This window comes from Bison bison, unplaced genomic scaffold (assembly GCF_000754665.1).
Source record: "Bison bison bison isolate TAMUID 2011002044 unplaced genomic scaffold, Bison_UMD1.0 scf7180017864148, whole genome shotgun sequence".
NCBI lineage: Eukaryota > Metazoa > Chordata > Mammalia > Artiodactyla > Bovidae > Bison > Bison bison.
Window position 1 is genome coordinate 1,037,758 of NW_011494720.1, and position 19,472 is coordinate 1,057,229.

A 19,472-nucleotide genomic window follows, 5' to 3' on the forward strand; every position below is an offset into this window, starting at 1 on the left:
GGAGTGGGGTGCCATTGCCTTCTCCGTACTATGTGCCAGGCACAGTTATTCATCCCCATTTTACTGATGTGGAAACTGAAACACGGAGAGTGTGAGTAACTCGTCCAGAAGGTTCAGGGCCCAGCCTTGGCAGCCCTCAGGGAGCAGCAACACCATGTTTATCTTTTCTGTTGTGCCCGTTTTGTTTAGCCAGCATGGAAAAAAATGATTCACACTTTAAAAAGGTCTAAAGTGACTCTGTTACAGTAAGTCCCCTACATGCAAACCAGTGTCATTCCGAGAGTGCATTCATCTAAAGTTCAGTTTGTTCGTAAGTCCGACAAACTTAGCCTAGGGACCCAGCTAACACAATCGGATATATAATACTGTCCTGTAATAGACTTTCAAACTGTGGTGCTGGAGAAGTCTCTTGAGAGTCCCTTGGACAGCAAGGAGATCAACCAGTCAATCCTAAAGGAAATTATCCCTCAATACTCATTGGAAGGTTTGATGCTGAAGCTGAAGCTCCAATACTTTGGCTTCCTGATGTGAAGAGCCTACTCATTGGAAAAGACTGCAATGCTGGGAAATATTGAAGGCAGAAGCAGAGGGCGATTGAGGATGAAATGGTTGGATGGCATCATCGGTTCAATGAACATGAACTTGGACAAATTCTAAGAGATGTTGAGCGACAGGCAGGACTAGCGTGCTGCAATCCATGGAGTTGCAAACAGTCATGCAAGACATGACTTGGCAACTGAACAACAACAAATGGGTTTATAATACTTTTCACACAAATAATACATTTTTAAAAAACATTAAAAATAAAATATTTTTAATCTTACAGTACAGTATCTCAAAAAGTAGTACAGCACAACAGCTGGTATACAGGGGCTGGGATCCAGTGAATAGGAAGAAGAGTTACTGCCTGGGGGGAGAGGAGGTGGGAGATGAGGCTCATCTGCAATAGGAGACGGAGGGCAAGCTGCAATGCCACTCACGCATGATGTTGATAGAACAAGTTTGCTGGAACCAGATGTACATTTTTATCATTGAAAGTGCCCAATATGAAGGTTCATACGTAGGGGGTTCATATGTAGGGGGCTTACTACACTCCCTTTAATTTAGAAATTAAAAATGGAGAAACTCTGATGAAGACAGAAGCTGCACAGAAACTCCTTTAAAATGCCAGTGTGTTTGAGAGGAATGATTCTGGCCTGGAGAGGGAGCTGGATGAGAACAGGGAGCTTCTTTATCTGCATGCCCAACACTCAGCAGGATACCCAGTACTGTGTGCCCAGTAAGTGCTGGTTGAATCCGGAGGAGAAATAAGTAGTGTTGTGTACTTTGTTTTCTGGGACAAACTTCTTGAGTAATTGTCTTGTTCTCCTACTAGACAAGCAGTGTCCACTGCGTGCCTGCTCAGTCTGACTCTTTGTAACTTCATGGACTGTAGCCCTCCAGGCTCCTCTGTCCATGGGATTCTCCAGGCAAGAAGACTGGAATGGGATCTTCCCAACCCAGGAATCAAACCCATGTCTCTTGTCTCTGACATCAGCAGGAGAGTTCTTTACCACTGAGTCACCTGGAAGCCCCCTACTACACAAGTTAGGCCTTACATGCAGTAAAGAACAAAATCTAGTCCCTGGTTAAAGGAGCTTCCAGCCTTCTAGGAGGATAGGTAGACGGGTACAGACAATTACGGAAAATAGGGCCACAGACTGCAGAGCGTCGCACTATGGGGGCATGTAGGGGTGCTCTAACCCAAGCTTGGGGGAGAGGGCAGGGGTCAGGGAAGATTTCACAAGGATGTAATGACTAAGCTAAGGCCCGAAGGAGGGGACCTGGCCATGTGAAGATGGCAGAAAGCAGCCTGATCGAGGCCCTGCAGGTAAGAGAGCGAGCGGGGAAGGCGCATTAAGGAATTTCAAGTAGTACAGGGAGCCTGTTGTCCATGGCAGTGGGACAAGCTGGGGGCCCAGGAGGGGAGTCTTCAGAGGAGGCCAGAGAGGGGCCAGGTCACGGAGGGCCTGCCGGCATTCAGCTTGGTCTTGCCTATTTCTCAGCATAATTATCAGTAGCGTCCCCCTCACTCTCCAAAGTATCCTTGTTTGGACAGTCGATTATTCAGACATCCTGTTACTTCCTACAGACTAAGGATTTGGCCTCTATCCATCCAGTTGCATTGGAAATGAAGAGAAGAGGACATACTTGAGAAACATTAAGTAAATGATAATATGAATAGGATTTCGATTAGACCTGGGTGGAGGAGAAGAGTGAAGAGTCCAGCTGTGCCCATGTGCAGCTGACGACCTGCTGTCGGTAGATCCCCGTCACAAATCACTTGGGCTTTGTTTTGTTTTAATAAGTACAGATGCACTTTAACCTGGACCCCCCTTCATCACAGTCTCTGGGGGAGCAGCCAGGAAATTTCAGGGTTAACAAGATACCCAGGGACTTCCCTGGTGGTCCAGTGGCTAAGACTACACACTTGCAAGGCAGGGGGCCCAGGGTTCAGTCCTTGGACAGGGAACTAGATCCCACATACCGCAACGAAGAGTTTGCAGGTCCACAGCTAAAGATCCTGCAGGCTGCAATGAAGACCTGGAGCAGTCAAATAAATAAAAATAAATATTTTTAAAAATCTGCCCAGGTAGTCTTCCTGCAAGAGCCTTGAATGAGGTGGGAGTGGGGAGGGCGCAGGGGTGCTCTGAGCCGGGGGCTGTGCTGGGTTTCCGGGCAGCAGTGAACCTCAGCCCCCAGGGAGGATGGAGAGAACAAGAATTAAGAGCCGTAAAGAGCCAAACACCACCTGCATGAGGCACCTCAGCTGCCCTCGAGCTGATGACTTGTACTGGGTGGAGGGAAGGACAACAGGAAGGAGACCAACAACAGCAGCCAGGCCTCTGCGGGGATCGTAGCGGCAGGAAGTGAGAACCCAGCGGTGTCATCTGACACAGGATGCCCCTCGCAATCCTGTGGGTCCCAGGCTCCCGCATCCAGTACAGGCCAGGGCTGGACCCCCGGCCCCCGCTGCCCTTTGTCCCCAGCAGCCTGAGACGGGCTTGCAAATATAGCTCATGCCTTCGGGTTCCTAAAGGCTCATTTTGCAGGGAAAAGAAAAAAAATGTAGAAAAAGAAAAGCCAAACTCAGAATGACAGGCAGGCCTCAGAGAGATTACAGGTCGGCTTCCAGACTACCGAAATAAAGTAAGTATTGCAGTAAAGAGAGGTGAGTTTTTTGGTTTCCTGGTGCATATACAAGTGATGTTTACACTGTACTGTTGTCTATTAATAGAGTGCAATAGCATTATGTCTAAAAAAAGTATATGTGTGCCTTTATTAAACAACACTTTATTGCTTAAAAAATATTAACATCGTCTGAGCCTTCAGCAAGTTGTAGTTGTGACATTAAAGATAACTGATCACAGATCCCCATCAAAGTGAAAGTGTCAAGTCCTGTCCGACGCTTTTCGACCCTATGGACTGTGTGTAGCCCGCCAGGCTCCTCTGTCCACAGGCTTCTCCAGGCAAGAAGACTGGAGTGAGTTGCCATTCTGTTCATAGCATATCTTCCCAACCCAGGGATTGTGTCTGGGGTCCCTGCCCTGCAGGAGGCTTCTTTACTGTCTGAGCCACCAAGATTGCCACACATAATTAGGAAAAGGCTGAAATATTTCAAGAATTACCAACATGTGACACAGAGACATGAAGTGAACAAATGCCATTGGAGAAATAGCTAGGAGAGACTCACTCGACATGAGGCTACCACAGACCTTCCATTTGTACAAAACGCAGCAAAACCAAGTTGGGTGAAGTGAGGTACGCGTGTGTGGTTGAATTGGGCAGAAAGGGGAGGCCAGGTAAGTCAGCCTGATGGGGAGGCAGTATGGGAGCTACAGCTCCTCCACGCGGAGCCAAACACATTTCCTCCCTTTTCAGGAAAGGGCTGGCTGTCTCCCCAGCAGTCAGCACCAGGAAGGCAGCTGCTGGCGGGCTTCTTTTCTGTGCGCTAACTCTTGGACTCAGATCATACTGGGCTGAGGCCTGTCAATGCTTTCATTCCTTTTGGCTCATCCCTTATATAACATAATCGCCTGCTGTTTAAGGTTCTTAGGATTCTCCAAAATGTCCACATTCCTTCTCAAATGCAGAGCACAAACCACCATCCGTGGCCAGTCCACTCCAGACTTCTCAGCCTTATTTGTCAGACTTTTAATTCTGCCTTAGGACACTACTTGTGTTCAGCTGATGTCTCCCAGGGAACAGCCTGCCTTTCTCAGCAATCTAGGAACTGAAACCTTTCTACCACGTTTCTTATCTGGGTGGATTTTTCTCCTCACTTAATTAAACTGGAGTACGTCAGATAGTATTCCAAATTTCCCCAGCTGTGCTTCTCAGAGCAGGAGTACTGTCATACGCTCCTGGCTCAGTGATCAAATAAGGCAAGAGGGAAATTATAACCTCATCCATCTCTTGGAGATGTACTGAGTGTGAACATGCAGAAGGTTCTGAGAAGTCCTACGTTTGTCTGACTCAGCATCTTCTACTGATTAGCTTACTCCTGACACTCTTAACAGCCAGCATCCATTTCTGACCTCCCAAGAGCGAGGGCTCTCCTGCTGCTAGATGAACCCTTTCACATGCGCATCTTCCTAAATCCCCAACATGGCAAAATAACAACCCCCCACCCATGTGACTGATGACAAGTGTCAGGCTTTTTTCTTCCCCTAAATGAAATGTCTTTAATTGCTTTTTATGACTATTGCTATTATTACAAATACTTTTCACTCTTATTATAAATTACATATTAATTACAGACAACGTAAAGAGAAGAACCTAAAACACCTGCTTTCTCAAGGAAAACCACTGTTGACATTTCCTTCTAGATTTTTCTGCGTATTGATATATATACATAATATCAACACATGCACGTCTGTGTTTTTTAATGAGATCATATCATAATGTATTTTTATACACATAAATTGGTAACATCTTTCCACATCAATAGTTACATTTCTATAACGTTATTTTAATAGCCACATAGGATTCTGTTGTATGGCTGCACCACAACTTATTTAATTAATCCCCTATGGTAAGACATTCATATTGTTTCCAGCTTTCATTTATTCCAAACAGCACTGTGGTAAATATATTTAGCATTAAATCCTTGCATGTTTTCTTAGTTATTTCCTTAGAATAGATTTCCAGAAGTAGAATCATAGTGTTCCTTTTAACATGGGGCTAAGATCACTGGTGTACGCCAAGAATGGGTAGGTCTCAGGGTTAGTTACCTGCAGGATTCACCACCCCCGTCTTTTAGGTGTGCTCAAATGCCTTGTGGTGGTTCTAACGAGTTTCCTGTGACTGCTGCAACAAACCTGGAGGCTTGTACACAACAGAAATCTACCCTCTCAATTCTGGAGGGCAGAGGTCCAAAATCAAGGGGTTAGCAGGGCCAGGCTCCCTCTGAAGTCTCCAGGGGAGAGAATCAATTCCTTGTCTCTTCCAGCTTCTGGAGGTCAGGCATCCCTTAGCTTGTGGCTGCATCAACTCCTATCTCTGCCTCCGTCTTTTCATGGCTTTCTCCTCTCCGAATCTGTCTTCACTTCTGTCTCTTATAAGCATAGTTGTCACTGGATTTAGAGTCCACCCAGACAATCCAAGATAATCTCAGCTCCAGATTCTTAATTACATCTGCTAAGATGCTTTATCGGAGAAGGCAATGGCACCCCACTCCAGTACTCTTGCCTGGAAAATCCCATGGATGGAGGAGCCTGGTAGGCTGCAGTCTATGGGGTCGCAAAGAGTCAGACATGACTGAGCGACTTCACTTGCACTTTTCACTTTCATGCATTGGAGAAGGAAATGGCAACCCACTCCAGTGTTCTTGCCTGGAGAATCCCAGGGACGGGGGTGCCTAGTGGGCTGCCGTCTATGGGGTCACACAGAATTGGACACGACTGAAGCGACTTAGCGGCAGCAGCAGCAGCAAGATGCTTTATCCAAATAAGTTCACATCACAGGATCCAGGGGTTAAGGCAAGGGCATAGATTTTTTTTTGGGGGGGAGTCATCGTTCAATCCATTGCAATGTTCTTCCAGACCATAAGGAGTGGTTTCCAAATTGGTACACACATGCATGCTAGCACTGAACTATTATCCTCCTAACCCTGTGGGTGGCGATGTAAGTTGGTGCGCCACTGCGGAAAACAGAATGGAAGTTTCTCAGAAAACTGCAAGCAGAGCTACCATATGATCCAGCAACCCACTCCTGGGCATAAATCCAGACAAAACTCCAATTCAAAAAGATACAAGCACCCCTACATTCACAGAACTATTCACAGTAGCCAAGACGTGCAACAACCTAAATATCCCTGGACAGATGAGTGGGTAAAGAAGATATGGTGCATACATAGAATGGAATACTACTCAGCCATAAAAAACACAATAAAGCCATTTGCAGCAACATGGAAGAGGCTAGAGATTATCATACTAAGTCAGAAAGAGAGAGCCAAACACCATATGATATCACTTGTCTGTGGAATCTAAAATATGACACAAATGACCTTACCTGTGAAACAGAAGCTGGAGAAGGCAATGGCACCCCACTCCAGTACTCTTGCCTGGAAAATCCCATGGGCGGAGGAGCCTGGTGGGCTGCAATCCATGGGGTTGCAAAGAGTCGGACACGACTGAGTGATTCACTTTCACTTTTCACTTTCATGCATTGGAGAAGGAAATGGCAACCCACTCCGGCGTTCTTGCCTGGAGAATCCCAGGGACAGGGGAGCCTGGTGGGCTGCTGTCTATGGGGTCGCACAGAATCGGACTTGACTAAAGTGACTTAGCAGCATGAAACAGAAGCAGAATCATGGACATAGACAAGAGACTGGTGATTGCCTATTGGGAAGGAGTAAGGGGAGGGATGGAGTGGGAGGCTGGGGTTAGCAAATGTACGCTCTTGTGTATAGAATGTGTAACAACAAGGTCTTATTGTATAGCACAGAGAACTATATTCAATGACCTATGATAAACCATGATGGGAAAGAATTTTTTTTTAAAAGAATGTATATATGTATGTCTAAGTCACGATGCTGTAGAGCATAAATTAATACAACATTGTAAATCAACTATGCTTCAATTAAAAATTGATTTAAAAATGCAACCTTATGTGGAACCTCAATATGTAATGTTCATTGGAAGGACGGATGCTGAAGCTGAAGCCCCAATATTTTGACCATTTAATGCAAAGAGGTGACTCATTGGAAAAGACCCTGATGCTAGGAAAGATTGACAGGAGGAGGAGAAGGGGATGACAGAAGATGAGATGGTTCAGTGACATCACTGACTCAATGCACATGAATTTGAGCAAACTCAGAGAGATAATGAAGGACAGGGAAGCCTGGCGTGCTGCAGCACGAGGGGGCGGGGCAAAGAGTCAGACACAATTTAACGACTGAACAACAGTAATATGTAAAGCGATGAAGTTGAGCTGTGGGGCCAAGGTGGATGCAGGAAGGTGAACTGCAAGGACGGACACTGCATCACGAACGCAGTGGATTGTAGGTTCAAGAGCTCAAGCTCTCGCTGTCTCTTCAAGGAGGTCAGAGAGAGCACCAAGTCATGCTTGCTTTTCTAGGGGAAAGCTTCTTCACACCCTCCCTCTCTGGGTCTGGGTCCTAGCCTACGCAGGCCCTGTTTGCTTCTCCCCTACCGAAGGAGATTCAGGCCCCAGAGAAACCCTGCACGTGATGAGATGCTCTTGTGCCAGAATCACACGGAGGTCCTGATTTACAGTTTTTTGAAAAGCAAATCATTCACTATCTCAGCAAAAGTCCTCCAAGGACATTCCTGAGTTTCAGTGGGAGGAAAAATGAGTTGCTTTATGAGCTCTTTCAGCATGTTTCTGAACTGTTGAATGTTACAATATGCTGCAATGTTATAGCCTTATCTATAAATTGGGCCTGAGTGTCAAAGACAGGCTGTTCCTGAACTCACAAATGATCGTGTTCCCAAAGTTCACTTGCAGGTGAGTTATTAGCAATTGAGAATGCCTTTTATCCATATAGTCTGGGCTAGAGCTCCCAAAGCGTATTGATTCCTACCATAAGCAAGACAGAACTCTGGTCGCTTCCTGAACTTGACCCCGGACCCCAGAGACCTCCCAAACTCTGAGTCTTGGGCTCTACTGGGCCTGAGAGCAGGACTGGAAGGAGAGGAAGAAACCTGGCATAGAGTCTCCCAGGGGTTCAGCAGCCATGGGCAATCCTGGGGGTGTGGAGCCCCCAAGGACCAGAGCATCTGAGAATGAGATTGTCACCATAGGGGTGGCTGCAGAGGGCCACAGATACCAACCAGCCAGACATAGCCTGGAAGGCAGGCCTATCTATATTATTGCTATCTGACTAGCAATGATTCAGAGACAATAAACAATTCAGAGGCCATGAATTTTGAAAGGTATATTAAACACCCAGGTATATTAAGCACTGTCACAAGTACACAAACTAGGTGGCTTAACACACCAGAATTTTATTTTTATTTTTTGACCACACCATGTGACATGTGGGACCTTAATTCCCTCACCAGGGGTCAAACCCTTGCCCTCTGCATTGAAAGGTAGAGTCTTAACCACTGGACCACCAGGGAAGTCGCAAAACCACAAAACCGTGTTCTCTTACAGCTCTCAAGGCTAGAAGTTTGAGATCAAGATATTGGCAGAACTGACTGTTGCCTGTAATCTTGGCCTTCCTTGGCTTGTAGCTGCATAACCCCCGTTTCTGCTCCGGTTGTCACTTAGCCTTCTTCCCGCTAAGCATCTATGTCTTCACACAGCCTTCTCAGTGTCTGCTGCTGTGTCTCTTCATTATAAACCATAAAGTGATTGGAACCATTAGATTATGGTTCACCCTAATGACCTCATCTTAATTTTTTAAATTTTCATTTGTTAATTTTATTTCATTTTGGCTGCACTGGGCCTTCATTGCTATATGAGAGTTTTCTCTAGTTTCAGAGAGCATGGGCTTCAGCAGTTATGGTGCACAGACTTAGCTGCCTCACAGCATGTGGGATCTTCATGGACCAGGGATCAAATCCATATCCCCTGCGTTGGCAGGCATATTCTTAACCACTAGACCACCAAGGAAGTCCCTCATCTTAATTTGATTATATCTGCAAAGAGCTTACTTCCAAATAAGGACATATTTACAGGTACCAGCAGTTAAGACTTCAACACATCTTTAAAAAAGAAAAGACATCAACATATCTTTGGAGGGGGAACGCATAATTCAACCTACACTAGAAGGCGTATACTCTATCTTCCCATCCCCCCAAAAATTTCATCTCCACTGCACAGGATACATAAGATAAAGCCTCTGCTTAAATTCTGCCAGTGACAGACAGGCAATCCATTCTATTTTCAGGTTGCCTCAGTCATGAGTAACCTCATTCCTTAATATGATCCAAAATTTCTTCCAGGTTTTCACCTACTGATTTCAGTTTTCCCTTAGGAAACTACATAGAATAAATCCAATCATGTTTGACAGAATCCTTTTATATCTACTAAGCCCTGCCAGTTGGCCCCCACATATTTTCTTAAGGCTAAATTCTCCAGATCTTCACATAACATGGGTTTAGGCTGTTCTTAGCATCATAGCCATGGAACTCTGTACCTTGTCATTGATCTCGGCCCATCTTACAGGCTTTCAAATGGACTTCCCTGGTGGTCCAGTGGTTAGGATTCCACACTCTTACTGCTAAGGGCTCAGGTTCAATTCCTGGTCAGGAAATTAAGATCCCACAAGCCATGATGCCTGGCCAAAAAGAAAGAAAGAATAGGCTTTCCTGACCAAAAGCGCATAATACAGGTATAGGAGTCAATGGGTTCATTTACCCTCCAAGATCTGAGTATTACATATCTGTTGTTGTTTAGTTGCTAAGTTGTATCTGATTCTTTTGTGACCCCCATGGACTGTAGTCTACCAAGCTCCTCTGTCCATGGGATTTCCCAGGCAAGAATACTGACATGGGTTGCCATTTCTTTCTCCAGGGGATCTTCCCAACCCAGGGATCGAATTCATCTCTCCTGCATTGCAGGCAGATTCTTTATCACCGAGCCACCAGGAAAGCCCATTACATATCTACTGAAACTCAGAATTGTGTTGAGATTTCTGTTTTGTCCTAGCTGGTTTGGATTTTATTTGCTTATTTGTTTTGCAGAAGGACATAGAGCTTAGGCACCAAGTTAGACTACTGACTCAGATCGAGTTTGCAGTCAGCTGAACCCTCTGAGCTTTTTCATAACAAGTTCTCTTACAGCACATTTCTCACTCGTTACTGCATTGCTTCCTCCTGAACATGCTGATATTGATTCCTGTTAACTTTCCTCTTAATTCTCTTGTTTCTTCAACACAGCACATTTAGACCTTTGCAAATTTTGATCTGTTTTTCCCACATTAACTACCCAACCCAGCTTTGGGTTGTCTGCCCTCCAGCAGAAGAGGAGAAAGAGGAAAGACAACTATATTTATAATATTTATCAAGACCCCACTAAGCTGGACTAGACAGTTGTTTCTTTTTCATTGACGTCAACACACACATAGAAAAGCACACAAATATAAATACACAGTTCAATGAATTATCACAAAGCAAATGCTTGTGTAACCACCCATGTCAAGAAGGAGAGCATTAAGCTGGAAATGTTTTAAGAAGCATTTTTCTCTTTAAATCCTCAGACCTATTTGGTAATTTTTAGTAAACCTGGTTTACAAATGATAAAACAGACTCAGAAAGGTGAAGCAGCATGCCAGCATCCCACGGCTGGGGAGTAATGAAGCACAGAGTGACTCCCCGCAATTGCTCTTCCCACAGTAGGTGGTGGACTTGAAGAACGAGAGATGTGACCACTCACACAGGGCAGGCAGAAGAGCATCTCGGGCAGGAGAAACCAGGAGACGAAGGCAGATGGGAGGAGACATGCCCTGGGGTCAGGCAGTTCAGTGTTCCTGGAGCACAGGCTCCTTCCTGGTGGGAGAACAGTGGCTGGAAATGAGGCGCGTTGGTTGATAGGCTGACAGATCTGGATACTGTTTTGCATCAGTGAAAAAGCCACTAAAGCTTTTCAGAACTCTGCTTTAGGATAAAATAGTTCATTTTGCGGAGCTTTGTCAGGTTGGCAGGCTATACTGCTTAATCAGATTTCTCGAAGTCTTGAAAAGCTGAGATTCACATTTTAGGGGATCTCATATTTAAGGGTTAAAGACAGCAGAAAGACACGACAGGACAAGCCCTTAAGAGACTGGCCAAAAAGGCTGTCTAAGGGTCTATAGAAGGTGCCCGTGGAAAAAAAAAAAGAAGAAGAAGGTGCCCGTGGGATCTTTGCCTCCTTCCTGGAAGAACAGAGCTGTGACAAAATGGACTCGAAGATTCCTTTGGTGATCTGGGGCAGCTAACTATCTATAGGCTGGTGTGAAGATTAGTCATTTTCTGTATAGGTTAGGGAACCGATTTTTGAAAGGAAAGAAATAAAAAGGCATTTCTTTGAATATACTAAAAATAGGGACCAGGTGATACAATCGTGTGTTTGTGAGTGTTTAACAATTTCACAAATTGTGGAAGTAGCCAATCAAATAAGAAAAGCAGGGACTTCTCTGGTGGTCCAGTGGTTAAGACCCTGAACGTCCAAAGCAGGGAGTGCAGGTTTGATCCCTGGTGATGGAACTAGGATCTCACATGCTATATGGTATGGCAAAAAAAAAAAAAGAATGAGTAAATAAGAAAAGCAAAAGAAAGCAAAGGCTGAGTTGGTGATGGACAGGGAAGCCTGGCGTGCTGCGATTCACAGGGTCGCAAAGAGTTGGACACGACTGAGCTACTGAACTGAACTGATGCCAAAAGAATCGGCCACCATCACTTACATTTAGCAGAGGCTCAAAGGCAGGCAGAAGAGGGGGGAGGCTTCAGTTGTGCCCTGGTGGAGACCTTTGTTCCAAAGAAGTTGTAGGTGGCTAACTAGAGCTGGGCATCTATGTGGTCAGCTAGGAGTACCTATTTGGCTGTTTCTAGTTGATCCTAAGCCGGAAGTGGAACAAAAATTAAAGATGCTATCAATCATCAGTGACCCCTGGCCACTTGGGGCCCATTGTTAAGAAGTTATTGTCCAGCTCCCTGAATTGTCACTAGAGATGACACTTGAGTTTCCTACAAGTCTGACTTACAGCAGGGTGGCTTCCTGGCCAAGTTGTTGCAGACAAAGGGTTGGTTTCCTGAGCAGGTTGTTACAGGTGCTGGGTCAGGCTTCTCATTTCAGACTCGAATCGGGCCATTGTGCCTTTGTCTCTTGAAATGAAAGGTGAAGAAACGAACTATTAAAAATGAGAGTGGACAAAGCAATAAAGGCAGAAGAATAGGGCAGAGGAAAACTGAAAGATGAGGGGTGGGAACCGTCTTGGAGAAATGAGATCACAGCTTTTTAAAAGAAAAGCCCATCATCCACTGTGACCAGAGCACAGGAAGGGAGGAGAGGTGATGATGATAAAGAAAGGCTGAATCACCAAGGACCTTGAATAAAAGACCACGGAGGTAGGAGTTGATGTCCAAGACAGTGGAGAACCACCCAGAGCTTTCAAACAGGGCTGGCAGAGGTTCTCAAGTGTGGTTCCAAAAGAAAGTCTGGTAATAAATCTAAAACACCACTCTGTTTGTTTTATTCCCCTGCTTACATTGTCTAGAATATCCTCTCCCTTCTCCCTTCTCTGACAAACTCTTCTTAATCCTGAATTCAGCTTCACCTTCTCTGGGAAGCTTTCCGAGTCCATCTAAGGTTGAGTCAACCAGTCTCACTTTGGGGTCCTCAGGGTACTTCCTATTCTCCTGGTTAGAGCATCGATCTCATGAACAGAACGTGATTTCCTGGATCATGTCCCACACTAAAGAGTTGTCCTGAGAGGAGGGATATGTTTGATTCATCTGTGAGCTTCCACTGATTGGCAGAGTGTCTGGGAAAAGTAGGCATTTAAATGCATGTGTTGTCATGGATGACTGGGTTAGACGGTGGACCTACATGGGCAGGTGGGGCTAGAGTGGTGGGGGCTGAAGAGGGTAGTAGCAGTGTGAATGGAGCTATTTAGGACTATTTCCTGGGAGTCACCTGATCCCCAGGAAATGTACTTTATTTATTTATTTTTATTTCGGCTGGACCAGGTCTTCATTGCAGTGCCCGGGTTCTTCGTTGCAGCATGCAGGTTTTTTATTTGAGGCACAGGCAAGCTCTCTAGTTGTGGCTTCTCTTGTTTCAGAGCAGCATGTGGGATCTTAGATCCCCAGCCAGGAATCAAACCCTCATCATCTGCATTGGAAGGTGGATTCTTAACCACTGGAGCACCAGGGAAGTTCCAGGAAATGTACTTTAAAAGCAGATCTTTAGGCCACTTCTAGATCTACTGACTCAGTCTCCAGAAATAAATTCATTTCAAATCTAAATTCATTTAACACTCAGCCAAGTTTGGGAACCACTGATACAGGCAGTACCATGGACCAAATTCTGGTGACTCAATAAGGAAGGGTGAGGGGAAAGCATTGTCTTGGCCCTGTCTTCAAGGAAGACAATAAAGCCATGCGAGGGAAGGATTCCCAGAGAAGGCAGAGAGTTATGTTGCTTTTGCACAAGTTGAGTGTGGGGTGCCCACTTGGATCCAGATGAAAATGTTCCTTCAGCAGCTGGGATTCAGATATGGTGCTCACTGGCAACACCTGTCACTTATGATCTTAAGAATTGGACTTTGGCAGGGAAACAATCATGCTGCCATAATTACTGGTCTTGGTTGTTTAGTAGAAGCAGGTTAAACTTGCTTTTACCTTTTATAATTGATCTAGCCAAAAAACCAGTACTGATAATCTAGGAGGAAGCAATGCATTCAGTGTGCTGTCTATAGTCCAGGAGTGAATTGGCATTTGCATAGCTGCTTATTTCTCACACTTTAAAGCTTTAAAAGAAATTAAAGGAAAGATATCTTTGCTAAAATACAGACTTTAAAAGAGATCGCTTTAAAACTCTAGTGAATGTTACTAATTGACTTGAAACTCTATTTTTACAAATAAATCTTGGATGCATAAATTGATATTAAAACCCCATCTCGACCGCAAAAGGACAAAAACCATGTATGCAAAGACGTGTGACCTAATCAATTTTCAAATTAACCTGAAATTATTATTTGAATTCAGATTTTGTAAATGTCATGGGTCCTTGCCCTGGGGCACAGATAAAAATCTGATCTATGAATGAAATAGAGAATGGTGTCATTTCTCTGGTAAATATGAACCAGCATTAGGACCCATCTGGATAATTTACATAAAAATTGGACTTTCCTGTCCTGAATTATCTTTTACAATGGACATCTGTAATACCATCTGCTTGGTCCCATTCTCCACTTGTCCATAGCTACATGGCTACCACAGGAGCTACCTTATTTTTATCGAGACTCCATCCCACCGATTAAAGTTCATTGGTCCACAGCAAGGCCCCTATCCCCATAGGCAGCTCTCTCCTGGCAGGGTGTCTGACCCTGACATCCAGCCCTGAAGGCAGTCCTTTCTAGTGCTAGAAAGTTGAAGGGTAAAACTTAAAAACAGACAGCAGCCATGTTACCTGCCATGGGAGCAATCCTTTCGATGGCAAGAATGAAACCCGAAGTGGAGAAGAAATCCCCACCCACTCTAGCCCTTTGTTCCAGTAGCTTCTAATACTGAACTGGAACTCTGACCTCTCACAGTCTGGTTGGTTCAGTCTTCTTTCATCTCTATAAGCCAAAAATTCCTTTCAGCCTAATCTAGAGGAAGATGGGTTTCAAGAGTAGAAGATAATACAAGTTTCCTACAAGTTTACTCCCCAACTCAACCTCAGAGATGCTAATTTCCCTTAGAAACAAACAGCTGTAAACGTTGGTGAGAAGATATGGCCTCTGTTATGGGTTAAATTGTATTCCCCCAAAAATGCGAGCTCAGCTGTGTCCAACTCTCTGCAGCCCTAAGGGCTGCAGCCCTCCAGGTTCCCCTGTCCATGGGATTTTCCAGGCAAGAATCCTGAAGTAGGTAGCTATTTCCCCCTTCAGGGATATTCCTAACCCAGGGATCAAAGCCATGTCTGACTTCTGCATTGCAGGCAGATTCTTCACCTCTGAGCCACTGAAGAATCCCCCAAAGATGTCAAGTCCTACACACAGTATCTCAAAATTTGACCTTCTTTGGAAATAAGATATTTGCAAATGTAATGAGTTAAGATGAGGTTATTATGGAGGAATAGTAGACCCTTAATCCAATACAACTGAAGTATTTGGGCTTCCCAGGCAACACTGGTGGTAGAGAATGCAGGAGACCCAGGTTCAATTCTTGGGTCAGGAAGATCCCTGGAGAAGGAAATAGCAGCCCACACCAGTATTCTTGCCCAGAGAATCCCACAGATAGAGGAGCCTGGTGGGTTACAGTCCGTGGGGTTGCAAAGAGTCAGACACGACTAAAGCGACTGAGCACAAGCATGAGCCAGAGACACACAAGGGAGGAGATGGCATGTGATCACAGAGGCAGAGAGCAGAGTGAGATGTCCACAAGCAAAGAATGCCAAGGGGTGCTGTTGTCCCAGAAAGTAGAGGAGAGGCAAAGAAGGATGCTCCCCTGCAGGTTTCAGAGAGAATATACCCAGAATTGTAATTTCAGATTTCTAACTTCAAGAACTATGAAACAAAAATTTCTGTTAAATCATCCACTTTGTTTGGCAGCCCTAGGAAACTTGTAGTCTCTGAGATACTTTCTGTCTAAATTCCACTGCTTCCATGCTACTATGAGGTTGAGAAGGGGCAAAAGGTACCAAGTTCTTTCCTTTTCTTTTCCACGTTCAGGAACTGAAGACCTAAATCAATAGGGCTGGGGGGGAGCAATGTTGGGGGCGGTGGGGCAAGACTGTGGGATTATAGACTTTTCTTATAATGCTTTATACCTGGGAGGTGCCAAATAGAGCTTGTGTACTAACACCTAGCTAGGGGGTACTTCACACAGTACCCAACATGGAAAAGATTATTCTCGTAGATACATATACTATACCAGGGACAGAAAAAGTACATTCAAAAGATTTCTATGAGCTTTACCTCCAACCCCATCTCACCCCCCAGCCCCAAGGATTCCACTTCTTTTTTGGATTTTTGGCCAAAGTTTCAGGATACTGAGGCCTCCTCCTTAATAAACATTTATTCAGAATGTCTCACTTTACCCCCAGACACAAATCCTTCTTTCTGTCTTAATCAGAAGAAAAATTAATTGGCAATAAATGAATAGATAGATAAAGTCCTCTTTGGCCTCCACAGCTGCCACACTGCCCCACAAAGGGGCGATTCTTCACACGCTTTCCAGTGTTGACAGACTGTGTGTGCTTCCAAGTAGGTTTTCACACAGCTATAAGGTGAGAGTGCAGTGGTTTATCTTCCTGTGAGCAATGTCTCAAATTCATGCCTGTCATTCACTCTAACATAAAAAGTTAATTGTATTTATACAGGATAAATCTGTGTGTTTCAGAAAACTTTAAATTGTTCATTCCAGTTGAAAGTGGGCATGTCGGAAATACAGATCTCAAAAAAAATGGGGGACCAGACGAATAAAAGTGCTAAAAGCTTTTAAAATATTTTAAAATAAAATATAAAAATATTTCAAATATTTTCATTGAGATATGGAGTTTTACTTATACCAGAAAACTAACAAATGCTTTAGCTATATTTTAATAGCATCAAAACAAACAAGCAAATAAATGCACTTCTTGTTCTATGCTTGCTATTTGTTATAAATTTGTTCATTTAATAAATATTTAAATAACGTATACAATATATAAAACACTATGTTGTAATAGATATAAATTCAAGGTTCTTGCTCTCAAAGTGCTTATAATCTAATTTGAAATTTCAAGACAAGATTTGGGTAGTTAGAGACAATACAGAGCTTATTTGACTTACAGAGGGGTTACGTTACCATAAGCCCACCATAATGTGATAATACCATTAAGTTCAAAATGTATTTAATACACTTAACCTACTGAACAGGGCTTCCCTAGTGGTTCAGTGGTACCACTGAATCTACATGCAATACAGGAGACAGGGTTTCCCCTGGATCAGGAAGATCCCCTGGAGAAGGAAATGGCAACCTACTCCAGTATTCTTGCCTGGAAAATCCCATGGACAGAGGAACCTGGCGGGCTGCAGTCTATGCGATCACATAAGAGTCAGACACAACGGTAGTGACTAAACAAAAACAAACACTGAATATCATAGCTTAGCCTCATCCACTTTAAACGTGCTCAGAACACTTCCATTAGCCTACAGTTGGACAAAATTATCTAACACAAAACCTATGTGTTAAAATATCTCATGCAATGTATGGAATGCTGTCCTGCAAGGGAAAAGCAGCATCGCTGAATGGATACAGGATGGTTCCAAGTGTGTTGGCTGTTTCCTTCGTGATCACCTGGCTGACAGCTGTGGCCGCCACTGCCCAGCAACACAGAAGGGGATGTATCACACGTCTCTAGATCAGGAAAAGATCCAAATTCAAAGTACAGTTTCTACTAAAGGTATATCGCTTTTGCATCCCTGTAAAGCTGAAAAATGGTAAGCGGAGCCAGGATATGCTGGGGACTGTCTGTGAGGGCCTACCAGCAGCTCTGGAGAGGCTGGGTGAGCAGCAACAGAGGGGCAGGAGCTGGATGTGGGGGACAGGCTCGCTCACACCTGGAGGGGCGCCCTCTTCAGGCCGGAAGAACACTCTTAGCGAAGGCAGAAGCAAGACAGCACCGAGCTTTCATGAGATAGCAGAAGCAAGACTTTTGGGATCTTAACATATTGACTGAATCAATAATTCTTCAAATAGTGTTAAACCACAGGATCGTTTATTTAACTGAAAGAGTACTTGCTTAGTTGCTAAGTCATGTCTGACTATTTTGCGACCCCATGGACTGTAGCCTGCCAGGTTCCTCTGTCCACGGGGTTCTCCAGGCAAATACCGGAGTGGGTTGCCATTTCCGTCTCCTTGTTATCAGATTAATGTATAGCTTTCATGCCATTTCAACTCAAATAAAAATGGAAGTTTTGTACAACTTAATCTTTTCTTTTCTTTTTTTCAGAAAGAAGAGTATAAAATTAGGGGAATAACTCTAACACTTAAAAATATATTGTAAAGCTGTAATAATTTTCATTCTATAGACTTTATAACACTACAATGCTTTATAATACAAAGCTATTAGATTTTATAACCTAGAAAGTATGATAATGGCATTCAACTGGACAGACTAAAAGAATATTACATAAAGTCCCAAGATAAACTGTATAAGAAATTTAAATATATGGTAAAAAAAAATTGCTACAAAAATCAATGGGAAAGAGAAAGATAGGCTTTTCTTCGGGAGTAATTGGTAAGTCATTTGGGGAAAAAATTCTATTAGCTATGGTACAGGCAAGTTTGCTCAAAAATAAATTCCAGATGATTTACGATTTCAATATATTTAAAATATAAAATATAATAAAATATAATTAATTAGATAGTAAACATCTGGATAGAAAAATGACATTCCATACTGAGAAGCAGTTTTTAAAAAGTCAAAGGATGAACAGATTTTATAAGATATAACGTTAAATTGCACTGAAAAGTGAAAAAATGAAAGTCGCTCAGTCATGTCTGACTCTTTACAACTGTTTAGTCCATAGAATTCTCCAGGCCAAAATACTGGAGTGGATAGCCATTGCCTTCGCCAGGGGATCTTTCCAACCCAGGGATGGAACCCAGGTCTCACACATTGCAGGTGGATTCTTTACCAGCTAAGCCACAAGGGAAGCCCCAAAAATAGGTCAAAAATAAAACCAATAACCAAAAATAAAACATCAACAGGCTGGAAAAGATAAGTAACAAATTTGACACAAAGTTAATAGCTGTTTTATACAAGTTCATAAATAGATAAGAAAAATCACTAACATATTACCCCTAAAAATAAATGGACAATCTAGAAAATAAAATTAGTAAGCACATATCTGAAAAGATAATCAAACATATTAGTAGTCAATACACATAAACTTAACCTTTTTCTTTCTAGTCAATTAACCTTTTTATAAAAATTAATATGAAGCTCCATCTATATGAAAATTAAAACAAATAATGCTAAAACTTGAAAATAGCTTGATGCACAAATTCAGACTTAAATTGAAGAAAGTGGGGAAAACGATTAGACCATTCAGGTATGACCTAAATCAAATCCCTTATGACTATACAGTGGAAGTGAGGAATAGATCTAAGGGACTAGATCTGATAGATAGAGTGCCTGATGAACTATAGATGGAGGTTCGTGACATTGTACAGGAGACAGGGATCAAGACCATCCCCAAGAAAAAGAAATGCAAAAAAGCAAAATGGCTGTCTGAGGAGACCTTACAAATAGCTGTGAAAAGAAGAGAAATGAAAAGCAAAGGAGAA